Below are 16352 nucleotides of genomic sequence, written 5' to 3'. Positions count from 1 at the left end.
AAAATTTTCTTTCTCTTATTAGCACGACAATACTGGACCAGATCAACTTATCCTTAAAGGGGACATATTATGGCATTTAATGTATATTTTAAACAGGCCTTGAATGTCTTAAAAACAATCTAAAGCTTGTTTTTTCTACATAAATCAGAAATCCAGCCTGTGGGCCCTGTCACTAGTTTTACCGCCTCTAACCTCTTTTTCTGTGCTCCATTCTAAGGGAAGGGGGGGTTTGATAATGAGGCTCTGTGCTGATTGGCTCCCTGAATGACGTGTAGCAGGGGAGGAGAATAAACCTCGCTCCGCCAGAGCAGCCCGAGCCTGTAAATAAATCACAATACTGAATTTTCACAAATGGCAACTTTATTGTTAAAAAAATAAAATATGAGTTGTATATAAATAACATTTATGCACTATTTAAGCCGGATCTGCCCGGCGGATGCTGAACGCTGGCCCCGGAGCCACGCCGGCGCCCGGTGTGGCTCAGCGGCGCATCGCCCGTTACCGGTGATGAAACCGACAGATTTCGCTGAAAATCTCAGAGGGTGAAGCTGATCCAGCCTGGGACGTACCCCAGAAATCCCTGCTCCCTAAGCCGCTGGGAACCTGGACAATTTAGTCGGATGGACCCCGCTTTGGGACCAGGAAGTAGGCTGGAGCAGCGCGCATCACCGCGGCTTTAACCGGGGAATATGACCGGTTTCGACCGGCCGGGACCGCAGGAGCCCGCCTGGACTGGTAGCAGGGACTCCCGGGGACCAACCAGCGGAATTTCAGCCGGATCTGCCCGGCGGATGCTGTGCGACGGGCGGCCGGCGCACAGATCGGCTCCGGGGCGCATGCGCTGCGCATCGCCCGTTACCGGGGATCAAACCGACAGATTTGGCTGAAAATCTCAGAGGGTGAAGCTGGTCCGACCTGGGACGGACCCCCGAGGACCCAGCTCCCAAACCACCCGAGAACCTGGATGATTTAACCCGGATCCGCGGCTCCGCGGCGCCGCGTCCGACTGGCTCAAGGAAGAACCGCTCCAGTCGCCGTAGAGAGCTGGTTGTGGGCGTGGTTTCAGCAGCGGAGGCTGAACCTATGGAAATGAGCGCCTAGGGTGACGTCACCCTAGGCGCAGATTCAGAATGGCTCAAAAAAAGGTCACGTGACACTGGAAGACTCAGTCAGGGGGGGGGAGCAGACCCTGCAGAATTCCATGGTATTTTGTCTCCCCTGTGCTGGCAGGGTGAGGGGAGACCACTTTATATATGTTAAAACAAGAAAAAACGTGTTTTTCATAATAGGTCCCCTTTAAACTTAGGATATGTGCCACATGTTTTTAAAGATGCAGTAATTAAACCTTTACTTAAAAAACCCTCTGTTAACCCAGACATTTTAGCTAATTATAGATCCATTTCCAACCTTCCCTAAAATTAATTGAAATTCTGGAAAAAGGTACTGTAGTCGCAAGCCAGTTATGTGACCATTTGTATAGAAAAGCTCTACCTTTCTACAGCACTTTTCTACAAGAACTACAGCACTGGTTTGAGACATGAATTACCTTCTTAGAATCAGAAGAATCAGAATCAGAATCAGAAAGGGGTTTATTGCCAAGTTTTCACACGAGGAATTTGTTATGGGGATTGGTGCAACACAATACAAATATAAAAACAAATATATAAGAGATAAAATAAAATAGAATGAAATGTATACACAATAAAAAGTATAGACAGTAAAATAAAATGTAGACCGGAAATGTACAAAATGAGGTTTTAAAGTGCCGGGTGAGTCTGTACAAAAGTGACTTAGCAACTTAGGACTCAGATAATGAATTACCGTCCATTCTGGTTCTACTGGACCTCAGTGCTCCTTTTGACCCAGCATTTTACTGCACAGGTTAGAGCATGTTGTTGGGAGGTACAGCTCTAGGTTGATTTAAATCATATCTGACAGATTCCAGGTATTGTTCATGAGGTTGCCTGCTACAGTGTTCTGCAGGGTTCAGTGCTAGTGCCAATGTTGTTCAGTTTATACATGCAGCCCTTGGGAAGTATAATCCAGAATCACTGCATTCATTTTCACTGCTATGCTGATGATACACAGCTGTATTTGCCTATGAAGCCAGATGAAACAGAACCATTAGCCAAACTTCAGGCATGTCTTAAGGATATCAAGGACTGGATGTCCACACATTTTTTTTGTTTAACTTCCGATAAAACCGAAGTTATCATATTTTGGTTCCAAACACCTGTTGCAATGGCCTCCAGCACTACTGTGAGTAATCTTTGTGTTGTGTTGTGTGATCAGTACAGTTAAAGCTGCCTTTGCTGTTCACATAAACTCAAATTATCATCAAAAGCATATAAGAAATGACACCATCTACGACTCTCTATGTCAAACCATTCAAAAGTTATGGCAGTAAATAGGAACTATCAAATATCGACCACTCAGAAGAAGGGGCGGGGCTAATTCGCACCAATTGTGGTCAAGGACTCAAAACCATGTCCGATGACACCACCCACGAGTCTTTATGTCAAACTATTCAAAGGTTATTGCAGAAAATAGGAACTATCACATATCGACCAATGAAAAGAAGGGGCGGGGCTAATTAATGCCAATGAAGGTCAAGTACTCAATACCGAGTCCGATGACAACACCCACAAGTCTTTATGTCAAACCATTCAAAAGTAATGGCAGAAAGTAGGAACTATCAAATACTGTATGGACCAACCAGATGAAGGGGGGGCCCGCTTTTTGGCGTCTATCGTCGCCACGATAACGCTTTTGACTGTGAAAAGTAAGGCCCATTGTCACAGGATCTAGACACACATTTGGATGTAACACACCTGGGTGCACGTTACGGTTTGGGCTGCATTAACGGCCAAAGAAATGGCATAAATTGTGCCAAAATTACACTATTAATTCAAAATGGCCGATTTCCTGTTCGGCTTTGGCCATGCCGCCAAGAGACTTTTCTTTAAGTTGCGAAATGATACAGGTGTGTACTGATTTTCGTGCATGTACGTCAAACCGTATTGTGGGGCTTGAGGCACAAATTCTTCTAGGGGGCGCTGTTGAGCCATTAGGCCAGGCCCATTAATGCAAACCATTAAATATCAAATTTTTCGCCAGGCGTGGCTTGCGTGCAAAATTTGGTGACTTTTGGGGCACGTTTAGGGGGCAAAAAGGCCCTCCTTTCGTCGGAAGAAAAATTAGGATAAAAACAGTAACAAGAAAAATTCCTACAGATACAATAGGGCCTTCGTACTGTCAGTGCTCGAGCCCTAAAAACCTGAGCTGAAAACAGGGAGGAACAGACAGTATGGACTAGCAGGGAGCAGGGGAAACACAACACCAGATATACAGAAAGGTTAACGAGACACAGGTGTAGACGATCAGGGCCGATGGGAAACAGGAAAGTCAAACAAGAACTGAAACACAATGACACGGGTTTCAAAATATAACAAGAAACTATCAAAACCATAACACAACCTTCGGTGTCTCATGCAGTGATGTGTTACTGAGTTCATATGTTTTGATGCAGTTTCATGTATAAGAAGCCAGTCTGGTAGTGTTAGGCCAAAACACTAATGGTAAAGGTGATCCAGGGGTTGGGTCTGTGGACCCTCTTGACTAATGAGGCTTGAAATTAAATACAGTCCATTTGATAATAAATCTGGCAATACATTTGCTTCCACTTGGGGACAGATGATAAATGTTTGTAAAGATGGATAGATACAGAATGTGCTGTACTTTATTTGTATTTGTGTAAGTGTAACTGACAACGAAATGCAAGCATGTCTCTTCAATGTAATTTCCCAACACAATCAAATATAACTCAAATACAACTGCAGAAATGTAGATCAGAAAGAAATCTGAAAGAAATAAAACAACAAGGTTAAACACATGACAATTTTGGCTCAGACTGTAGAGAAGTGGCTGCTGAACTCAAGATGCTACAATGTAATATGTTAAAAACATGTGAAGTGTAAAATATTGTTAACTTTTACACAATGTAATGGCCCGGCCAAATTGTTAACTCCATCCCCTAAAACTGGCTGCTCTGAAAGAAAATGTTATTTATATACATACAGTATATATAAGTTATTTTGCCATGTCTATTGACCAACACTTATAACAGACATTTCATGTACATATACCTCAGACATTTTGTGTTAGGTTGTGAAAAAAGGGCATGATGCCTGCTTTGATATCACTGGCTTCTTCAAGCTCAGGTTCTGAAACTACATCAGGCCATTATAAGTATTTATACCTTATTTTACTGCCTGAATCACTTAAAACAAAACCAAATTAATTCCACTTGTTTGGATGGACACGAGTGACATTTTAGATACTGGCTCCCAAAGTTTCTAAACCAGATACTTCACCATGAATACAATCGAAAGGTGTTTTTTTTAATTTACAAATTACTGGATCAGATATTCTGAGACAGACCAAGCGACAGACAAATGGCCTGGCAGATCCTGAAAGACCATTGGCAGAAAAGAGGACAAAATGATCAGGCAAAGAGTGGAGGGAAGAACAGTGTCTTTACACTGCATCAGGAGCCTCATGTACAAAAGGTGCAGCGCACAAAAAAACTTGCCTACACCACTTTCTGCGCTCGTGATCAGAATTAAAAAAACGACTTGAACGTGAAAAGTTGGGGTCCTTCAAGGCTGGGCTACACATCAAGGCTGCCGTAGGCACATTTCTGAGGTTTTGTCCATTGGCGACACTTACTGGCATTGATGTGAAGTCCAAAATATGAGGAAACGTGACATCAACAATAAGTTCACGACCACACGTGAAGGACAAGACACTCACCACAACATCCGATAAGTTACACAAGAGTGGAACTGCAACAATTTCACAATTAACAACATGGTTTGAACATGTAGGTAGGGGTAGGACAACATAACCAGCAGACCACAATGTCAGCCTTGGCTCTGTTGGAGGACACTGCTGATGCAGGATCAGGAGGGAGTCTTCAGGGACCATGTAGACCTGCTAGTCCAGGATGAAGACTGGATCATCAGCAGGCTTAGGTCACCAAGAAGATCCTTCTGGATTGATGCCCTGAACTTGTCCCAGCGATGCTCCGGTTCGGACCAACATGAAACCTTCAGTGGGAGCTGCTCTCAGTCACCATGACGACCGTATGGGACGACTCCTAAAATATTACATAACTGTGTCTCAACAGCCAAACATTAAAACACAATTTGCAGGGAAGAACCGGTTCTCTAAAGTTGTATTTTTAAAATACAACTAAAATGTCACTAGAAGTTTGGTTTGTGTGAGCTGATGTGACTCAGCAACATATGAATAAAGTTTTTATTGAATGTTTAGGCTACTTTCAGAGTCTTATATAAAGTCGGCCGCGGGTGCTGCAGGACTCCAGAAAGTATTTCTCTGGTGATGGAGGCTGGGACCTAGACCGGTCTCTCCTCTCGGTGACGGAGGCCGGGACCTAGACCGGTCTCTCCTCTCGGTGACGGAGGCCGGGACCTAGACCGGTCTCTCCTCTCGGTGATGGAGGCCGGGACCCAGACCGGTCTCTCCTCTCGGTGATGGAGGCTGGGACCCAGACCGGTCTCTCCTCCCGGTGAAGGAGGCTGGGACCCAGACCGGTCTCTCCTCCCGGTGAAGGAGGCTGGGACCCAGACCGGTCTCTCCTCCCGGTGAAGGAGGCTGGGACCCAGACCGGTCTCTCCTCCCGGTGATGGAGGCCGGGACCTAGACCAGTCTCTCCTCCCGGTGATGGAGGCCGGGACCCAGACCGGTCTCTTCTCCCTGTCACAGAGGCTGGGACCCAGACCGGTTTCTCCTCCCGGTGATGGAGGCTGGGACCTAGATCAGTCTCTCCTCCCGGTGATGGAGGCCGGTACCTAGACCAGTCTCTCCTCCCGGTGATGGAGGCCGGGACCTAGACCGGTCTCTCCTCCCGGTGATGGAGGCCGGGACCTAGACCAGTCTCTCCTCCCGGTGATGGAGGCCGGGACCTAGATCAGTCTCTCCTCCCGGTGACAGAGGCTGGTACCTCGACCAGTCTCTCTTCCCGGTGATGGAGGCCGGGACCTAGACCGTCTCTCCTCCCGGTGATGGAGGCTGGGACCCAGACCGGTCTCTCCTCCCGGTGACAGAGGCTGGTACCTAGACCAGTCTCTCCTCCCGGTGATGGAGGACGGGACCTAGACCGGTCTGTCCTCCCGGTGATGGAGGCTGGTACCTAGACCAGTCTCTCCTCCTGGTGATGGAGGCCGGGCCCAGACCGGTCTCTCCTCCCGGTAATGGAGGCCGGGACCTAGACCGGTCTCTCCTCCCAGTAATGGAGGCCGGGACCTAGACCGGTCTCTCCTCCTGGTGACGGAGGCTGGGACCTGGACTGATCTCTCCTCCTGCGGATGCAACACTCAGGGTTACAGCGACAGCGACTGTTCTTTATTTCTCACATTTGCACCTCGATAATCATGTTGGCACAACTTGGCTTTATTTTCTGCAGCGGATGAGTATCAGATTGTGATGCTTCATGTTTTAAATATAAGTTTATGTTGTTCACAGTGTTATACTTATGAAAGTGCTGATCGCAGACATCCACAATGCAAACTATAAGACTCAGTTGTGACCATGTGATATTTCAGTTTTTCTTTTTCAATAAATTTGCAAACATTTCTACATTTCTGTTTTGTTCTGTCAAGATGGGGGGCTGAGTGTACATTAATGAGAAATAAAATGAACTTTTTTGATTTCAGCAAAGGCTGCAATGAAACAAAGAGGAAAACATTTAAAGGGATCTGAATACTTTCCGTACCCACTGTTAGTGTTTTTAATGATGGATGATTTGGTTCAAAAGCAGTGTCCATGAAAAATTAGGTCCTTTTAGGAACAAAGACTGGCAGAGGATTTCCACTTTGGCACACATGAAAATTATTAAAATATTTCAATTCAATATTCCTTCAGTCTAATTGGAAGGTTTTTGCATAATTCTTCTTCAACTGTGCAATCTGCAACTCCAAAAGCCAGACGTTATGCTGTCATGGGGTTGCATCAGTGTTCCTTGCATAGGTCATTTACATTGCTGTGAAAGCAAATTAATGCAGAAAATGACTATTTTAAACCATGTCAATACACCACTTTTCATTTTAGCCAGTTTTAGAGGTTCGGAATTACCATTTAACTCAACTTCATCACCTCTACTATAAGATCTTTTGAGCAGCAAATGCAGCTATTATGTAGGGTGTATATCATGGGGTTAAGTTACTGTTAACTGTAGTGCACTACAGGGACCTACAGCACTCGACTGTTTTGTTTTTGGAACCACATTAATTGTATGTTGCTGCTGTTACTTACTGTAAATCAACAAGATGTAGATAAAGTAAGAGAGATATAAAAGATACAGTGACATTCCAACAGTATTTCCACTACTCAGCCAGGCCAAGCCAAGCTTAAATGCATTAATCATTTCTGGCCTCAGTTTGCAGGAAGAAAAATCCTTCTTGTTTCCACAGTCAAGCTGATACCTCCTGTATGCTGACCCTTTGACTCGCCAATAATGTTACATTGTCCTGGAAATGTCACTGTCCATTTCTTATATCAGGGAAGATATACATAACTGGGAGGTTATCAATAATGAAAAAAATAATTTGCATAAAAAACTGAACCAAACATTTGACTGAAACCATGCCTTCACTTCATAATTGGAAGGAGCTCAGTGTGAACAAGGCAGCGAGTAGAGACCGCACATGACGAAACAAATGTGACTGTTTCTATGCAAACAAATAACTTCACTGAACCAGTATGCCTGCGTACTCTGATTAAACAGCTAATGTAGTTGGAAATGGAGCTTCATGCAAGATAATTATAATTACAAAATCATAAACACATGCACACCCCTTATAGTTACCCGTATAACTTGTTATGATGAACTGTTAGGCTGGCCCTTAACGCAAGGAAGCGAAGAGTCTCATCAATGCAGGTGCCGCTGCCAGTGCATCAGAAATAGTGCTCCACTCACTGAACGTACTATTACCAACAGTGAATGTCAGTTTTGAGTGATAATTCTCAGTTTTAAGTGCCAGAATCAATCTCAACAAGTTAAAGATGAATGCTAAACGATAGACCTTTTAACAATATTTATAAAACATTTTTAAAGTCTTCAGTGAGGAATCTTCTAAAATGGGAAGATTTATAAAAATAATCTGGTATGTATGTCAAAGTTGCAGCTTTGCTGGAAGTTGAGAATCATGAGCCACATAATGAACTGCTCAGTCGTGTTTCTGTTAGAGGTCAGTTCCGGAAAGAACAAGGTTTGTACGATGCAGCAAAGGCAGAATCTATTGAAGGCTTGCACAGTAAGAGTCATAAAACAGACAAGCTAAACAGGTACTGCCATGGGTAACTGAATAAAATCTAAAAATAATCAGTGATATCTGTGACAAATAGCAAAGCAAGTCGATCATAAACATAATTAACATGAAGAGCCATGAAATAAATAGGATATGAGCTGAATTATAAAACCCTCCTTCTTCTTTAATACTGACTCCAGCCCCATTCAGCAATGATTGGGTGCAGTGAAAGCTAAGGCTAGATATTTGGAGCAAGGATTGGTTCTGTTAGGCACTAGAGGTTACAAAGGGAATGCAACTGGTACTGATTGATGTAAAGTTTCTAATGGGCAGTTATATGGAGTTGGGTAGAGCTATAGATAGAGAAAATAAATGAATCTTCTCTGATCTGAGTATATGATGTCACAGCACTATGCAAATCGCAACGGATCAAATATTTTTAGACTGAGGCAACCCTAAGACAAAAACAGAGTTGTATGATGTTGGGGATTCTAATTTTTTTGTCACTTAAAACATGTAATTATATGCTCTGTATTGCACAATAATTTAAGTCATATGCCCCCTATATTATCATTATTTTTCCTCAGTTGTCTGCATATATATATATATATATATATATATATATATATATATATATATATATATATATATATATATGGCAAAACCTAAAAGCTACATGTGCATTTTGATATTACAACAGATTTTGTTTTTCGTTTTTTTTGGGGGGGTGGGGGTGGTGCATTGATGTGGGTATGAGTGTGTTAGATACAGATATAAATAGATAACATGAAAGTAAGACATACATATACAGTACATACTATGTAAAAAATCTTTATATGTACTGTATCTGTAGCAGGGCGAGTGCTACGGGGGCCCGACCGACAGGACAGAGAGGACACGGGGTCTCAGTGCAAAACCTATTTTTATTCACCAGCAACTTCCACACACGTGCACAAGCACCTTCTCCCACCGCCCTTGCTGCTTTGCAGCCACGCCTTATAAAGGCAGGCAGGGTGGAGAGGTTGATGGGACACACCTGTGACCCATCACCTGAGTGGCTGCTGCTCCTCCACCCTGCCACACACCCCCATCGCCAACCTCAGGTCGTGGTCCATCCGGCCGAGCCTACTCCCCCCCCGCCCCCCTCGGAGCGGGAGAGGAAGCCCGGAACCGCCGTCTGCGCCTCCGGGCCTTCCCGACGTCCAGGACTTCTCCACCCACCCGGAGAAGGCACGCCACCCTTTCCCGGTGGAGAACCATGGCCTTGGTCTTGGAGGTGCTGATTCTCATCCCCGCCGCGTCGCACTCGGCCTCAAACCGCCCCAGAACATGCTGATATAGAGATATAGAAACAACACATATTGGCAATTTAACAATTTATACATATAACAAACAGGAGCCTCAGTAGCATGTGGAGGAACCGTACACACCCACAACAACGTGGCTCCTCCTCCTCATGCTGGTCACCAGCTTTTTCAAGGCATCCTTGGATGCCTTGAAAAAGGTCTGACCGAAACGTTGACCGAAAGGTCTGACCGAAAAGGTATGACCGAAACGTTGGCCCAATAAACACGAGTATGGTGAGAAGAAGGTGTGCGTGAGTTTTCTTTTTAAATAATCCAATTCACAAAAAAAGTGTAATGGAAACGCTTTTTGTCTATGTCCAGGTAATCAAAATCTAGTTTCCAGCTGTTTTTGGCCTCATTGAGCCGATTTAGATGTGCTACGACATTACTTAATCATTATGCATCACAACAGGTAAAGTTTAGAGATGCACCGATCGATCGGCAACCGATCGGTATTGGGCCGATAATGCCCCTATCGGTTTTGATCGGAGATCGTAAAATAATAGTTCAAAGCGGGCCGATCAGATGACGTTTACAACAACAAACCCCTGCCCTCGCTGTGTTCCCACACCTCAGATTGAGGTCTACTAAGGGAGCGTGGCTGTCTCTAGAGAGAATCAACACTGAAAAGGACGTCGCCGGTATGGGAGTTTAACAACGTCCAGATAGGACAACAAATTTGTAATTTGCAAGGTGTGTCCAAAGGAGATACACCGAGGAGGAATGTTACAAAAGAATTTCAACACAACGAAGCTGATAAGACATTTGAAAGTTTTTCACATGAAGGAGTATAGGCTATTGAGTTGCCAAAGTTGGCTGCCGCTAAGGCAGAGAAAGAAAAGGAGCGATGCCGCTAACTCCGCTGAACGTAACAGAGACCTAAAAAACAACAGCAAGAAAAATAAATATCTAAATTGTAATGTAATGAATTCAAATGCTTTGCTCATCAGCCACTTTCTGTCGTAGAAGACATCGGGTTTAGCCGCGTCATTAGCAGCTTGGATCCGTGGTACATGCTGACGCGCCATAAATATTTCACTCACGAATGCCCGCCGGAGTTATAACAGACTATTTACAGTCCAAAAACTCACGCAGGACGACAGTCGTGTCAGTCGGCTTCACGAGTGACATGTGAAGAGTTGTGCTTCACACACGGCGGATGCTATCGCTAAAGCTTTCACAAAGCTTAATAATTCACAATTAATTTTTATTTTAAGATTGAATTCCTCTTTCCACAGGAAAACTAAGGTTTATAGTTTACAACTTCACTTAGAGAGTGACATGTCTGCTGTTGTCTGTGTTGGTGCACTGCACATGTTGTACATACTTGTAATTATTACCACAGTCAGCTTAAGCTAGTAAGCTACACTTACTCTTTGAAAGCCGCGTCTAAGTCCTCTCTAAGAGTATCTAGGGGGTAAAATATTGCATATTGCCTCAGCCTGCAATAAAACAGAAAATGCATGATACTTTCTCATCTCCTAATTTTTAGACCTAATAATACAATGTCAGTGTTGTGTACATGAGACAACAATATTGACGAATTTATGGATTTCACGCTGTGATCGGCAATATCGGGATCGGCAGATACTGATTTTGGAGCTCGGTTATCGGCCCTCAAAATCCTGATCGGTGCATCTCTAGCAAAGTTCTCAGCTGGAAGCGGGTAAGAGTACTTGGAAGACTCACAGAAACAACAGAAAACAATTCTGACTGGCAGACTAGTGAGTGCTCTGGAACAGGCACACTATTCCTGTCAGTGTTTGAAGATGGAATCGTGATCGGGGCAAAAGCAGTATAGACCATCAGCGGGTCAAACAAAGTACAGAGGGAGCAGACAGGAGGATTTTCGTGGACAGGCAGAGGGTCGATCAGCAAGGGAAACTACATCCAGAGACAGCAGGCTGAAGGATTGTCATGGACAGGCAGAAGGTCGGGGCAGAGACAAGAAGACATGAGACAAGAAGACATGATCAGGGGCGATCCGGAGTCGAAACCAATACGTCAGCCTGATACTCAATCCAATAATGAGTGCTGGAAAGTAGTGCATGCTGCAATGACAATCTGGCCAGGAGTGAAGACACAGAGCAGCTTAAATGTTAGCTGGCTGATGAGCAGTGATGAGCTGCAGCTGGGAGCAAACAGGTGTGGTACATACAGCAGATGAGGAGGTGTGGCAGGGAGGGGAGTGAATTCACCTCAACATCAGCCAACAGGACCAAATGTGACACATTTGAATGATCATCCTCCAACAATTTTTTCAACAGCAGTAGCGGTGAAAAGACTGAAGCTGTTTTTGTCCGTCTTCTTTAAGGTTGAGATTTTCTTTTTCATTTTCGCAGAGATACGAAACAGTACAGAGAGAGAACTAGGAAATTCAGAATTTCACATTTCTTTTGTGAAAAAATGTAATAGAAACGCAACCAATATTTAGTTTCATGTTTTTCCTGGTCAGCTACAAGTATGCTGGTCTGACTTGTGCTGTACAGCACTTTGCCATGTGTCCAGTGTCTATACAAATGCTAATGAATTATGGGGCAGTGAAAGGCAACAGCGCTATTGTCATGTTAATAATAAATATGCCTCAAAGGAAGTTGCAGGGCTGCAGATGAGTGCTGTGGCTTTGAAGATCTAACACGTTATTATCTGAAGTGAAATCTCATGAAAAGGCAATGATTCGTTAGCAGAGATCTCACAGTCTCATGTCAGACCTGCTAACCTATTCCTTGTCTGAAGATGGGGAGAGTGGGAGACAGAAGGAAAAAATTGAGAGGAAGAAACACTGGCTCTGTGTTTTGATGAATTTGTTGTAACTGCATTCAAACAAAATCTCTCCTAATTAATTTTTAATAATATTACCACTCTTTATTTTGCTTTTCAAAATGTTAGCATTTGGCAAATCTCAAGGCACACCAAGACTAAAAGCTGTGTGAAAGATCCATCATGCTCTGTTTTCACTCTTGTCTACTGTCACATGATCTATTAATGACCAATAGATACTACATACTTGCAATAACTATGCAATTCATTAGACAATCTTTTTTTATATCTGACTTGATAAAATGATTTTTTGATGTATTCCTGAAAACGTTTGGGTATATACATTCACTAGCAACTATAAAAGAGACCTTGGAAACATTAGATTTACACACAAACTCATCACAGAACTCACAAACCTTACTATCACAGACAATCGCATTCATCGATGGATTTTCATCTCTATCTGACTACTCGTATCAATTGGTCCAAATCCACAGTTTTGTGTATTAACTGCAATTTCCAGAATACACCCACTACTAAATTACAATCAGAAAACATCAGATATTTAGGCATAAAAATCTCCCTTAGGCTGTCAGAGTTAACAAAACTAAACTATGTTCAGCTCTTAAAAGAAATAGAGGATGAAATTACCCGATACAATGCTCTTTCCATTTCACTCATCGAGGAAATTGCCACAGTCAAAATGATGGTTTTAACAAAAAATAAATTATCTTTCTCAATGATACCCTTCAAACCCTTTTCCTATTGGTTTAAGTCACTGGACTCATAAGTATCAACATTTCTATGGGAAAACAAACCACCACGTATTAGCTTAAAAACGTTACAAAAACTAGAGACTGTGGACCCAACCTCCAGTACTACTTCTCAGTTAATAAGTTACAGTATATCTTAAAATGGTGTAAAAATCACTCACTAGATATTCAATGGCTGGATTCAGAACAAGTGTTTTGCAATCATTTGGAAATCTCAGATACACCATTTATTAGTCTAAATATCAAGCATCATAAATTCTTTAAAAGTATTAATATTAGCTCCTCTCTGACAGCCTGGTGGGACTTGCTTAAAATATCCAAGTCTCATAAAATATAGTCTCATTTTTCCCATGTGATCTCACACCCATCTGGAACAACCCAGACATTCTGAAAAATAATAAAAAGACGGTAAGTAAGGAATAAAGTATTTAGAACATATAATCATGAGCGGAAATGCTGTACCTTTTAACACACTCACTGTTCAATATGGGATTAGCCAACAACTGAAGTCCATAATAAGTAAAACATATAAATTCAACCAACTGAATCTGAAACTTCCCATTAAGGTGACAGAATTACCTAATCTAAACACCCAAACATTACTATAAAACTATACAGATTAATGTCCAAAATAAATAACTCAGTCTCTTTTCCGATTTCAAAATGGGAGGCTGAGTGATCTCTTAAAACTAATACAATTTTTTCGTCACAAAAATGTTTAAATATTTTCAATATGACCAATAATCCAAACTTGAAATGTATACAATACAGAACACATTATACAGGACAAAGGATGTTCCAGATGGGTTTTGAACCATCTAATATCTGCTCACAGTGCACAGAGAACACCCCTGATAATTATATGCATGCTTTATGGTTGTGTGCACCTGTGCAGAAATTTTGGCTGGATGTATGTGAAGATTCATCAACATGGCTCAGTTGCAGAATTCCCACGTGCCCCACACTATGCATACTGGGTCACCTGGGTGACATCCACATGGAACCTAACTTGGCTCACTTGGTTCTCACTGCCTTATGTATCGCAAAAAACTGGAATCCTAATGAACTGGAAACAAAAGTCTAATTTATGTATTTATCAATTTAGGAATCTTTTGTCAGATCATATAAGTAATGAGATAATGTCTACTTCCACTAGAACTTCATTTGGCAGAACTCTATTCTCTCTGGTCCCCTTTTATGGGCCTCGTCACCTAGTGGGGTCGGGTGGGTGGTGATCCTGTAACTCTTGGAATTGGGGGTTGACTGGGGGCGCTGGGATATGGGCTTCTTGTGGCTCTTGTGGGCAGGGAGTTGGGGGGTAGGGGTCATCGTGGTGGAGCACTGTCCCTGGCCTGTTGGGGACTTTGGTGGTCTGTGGGGGGTCGTTACCTCGTGGTGGTGGGTGGGGTGGTTGGGAGTTCCCTGGGTGGTGGCCACTTTCCTTGAGCGGGCTCTCCAGACTGTTCCAGGTGTGGGCTGAGGTGTGGGCCTGGAGCTTCTGCGTTGGGGGCTGGCCTCTAGCCTGGGGGGGCATTGCTGCTTTGGGTGGCAGACAGAGAAGCACTGGCCTGCAAACATGCACAGAAGAGAAAAGGAGGGGGCAGACCAGCACAACAAACTACAAGAAAAATGGAGAACAAAGATGGTTATGAGATACTTGTAATTAATAACTGAGGGTTGATCTGAAGAAATGAAAGAGAAGGAGGGGTGATGGGCACCACTCAGTGGATAATGTTGGTGTCTCCCTGCAGCGTAGGCCTATAGCAGAATATCTACAAGAAAGCTATGTTTGAGACAAACTGTTTTAGTACTGTCCTGTAGCTGCAGCTATGAATACTGGTCCTAACACATTAGGTTTACACTAACTATAAGCTTTACTAAACAGAAACGATTAAGTTTACTTTAAAAGGTGGAGGTGGTGTCAGCCTCCTGAACCCAGATTTGGAATTTGGTTTCATAGTAATGGTGCCTGATAGCAGAAGAACCGTCCTCCAAATCAACATTTGGATACTCTACTACAGTGGTTCTCAACTCCGGTCCTCGGGACCCCCTGCCCTGCATGTCTTAGATGTTTCCCTGCATCAACACACCTGATTCTGTTTAACAGTCGTCACCAGCTTGTCATCAAAGTCTGGACAGTTCTGTTGATGACACAGCTCCTTGTATCACGGTGTGCTGAAGCAGGGAAACATCTAAGACATGCAGGGCAGGGGGTCCCGAGGACCAGAGTTGAGAACCACTGCTCTACTATGAGCTATGAGTAAACCTGCACTCTGAGAACGGAGAGCTCTATAAGAACACAAGGTACTATCAGGTCGTGCAAATACAGGTCGTGTAAGAAACAAGATGACAAAGTCACTTGGTGACTGAATCGTGCCATATTCCAAAATTTGCAGACGAAAAACACTTCAGGTGTTTTGTATATGTACCAAATTTCAAAAATGTGTCCCTACTCGTTCATGTTATATGTTGACCTCCAGGGGGAGATGGAAGTGGTGAGAGAATGATAGTCCAGTTATTTGTCAGTGAGTGTATGTTAGTGTATCTGTGTGAATGGGTGTCCATTGTCTAGCCTGGGTTTGGGAGTATTTGCTGTTGGGCTTGTCTGGGTTGCTCCTTGTTGGTTCTCGGGTTCTCGCGCTCCGTGCCCCTCTCCACTTCCCCCCCACTGCCCTTGCAGTTGGGCGTGCCTTTGGCTGTGGGATTCTCGCTTTCATCGGGGTGGGTGTCGGGGTGGTCCCGTCTCTCCGGCCTATGCCGAGTGGCTGGTGACTGGCTGGGTCCTTGTCCATCGACTTGGGTTTCCTGGATGCCACCTCTCGTGGTCATGGGGGCTCCGCCCGGGGCTTCCCTCTGTTGCCTGCTGGGAGAGGCTTGATGGCGGGGGGTTCCCTCCTGTCCCTCTTCTGGTCCTCCTGCTGGCTGCTGGTGGCCTGGGTTAAGGTTTCTTCCTTGTCAGCTTCTGGTCTCTGGAGTGGCGTGGTTGTGCCCTCCCTCCACCACTCTAGTTGTAGTTCAGCTAAAGCCTTGTTTTCACCTTGCACACATACATTTACACAGACATATACTCACCTACATGCTCACCCTACAGTATTGGGGACAGATAATCGCAGTAGCCTAGTCCTGATTTAGTTTTAGAGACC

This window comes from Cololabis saira, chromosome 2 (genome assembly GCF_033807715.1).
Source record: "Cololabis saira isolate AMF1-May2022 chromosome 2, fColSai1.1, whole genome shotgun sequence".
NCBI lineage: Eukaryota > Metazoa > Chordata > Actinopteri > Beloniformes > Belonidae > Cololabis > Cololabis saira.
Note: the sequence above shows the minus strand (reverse complement) of the source record.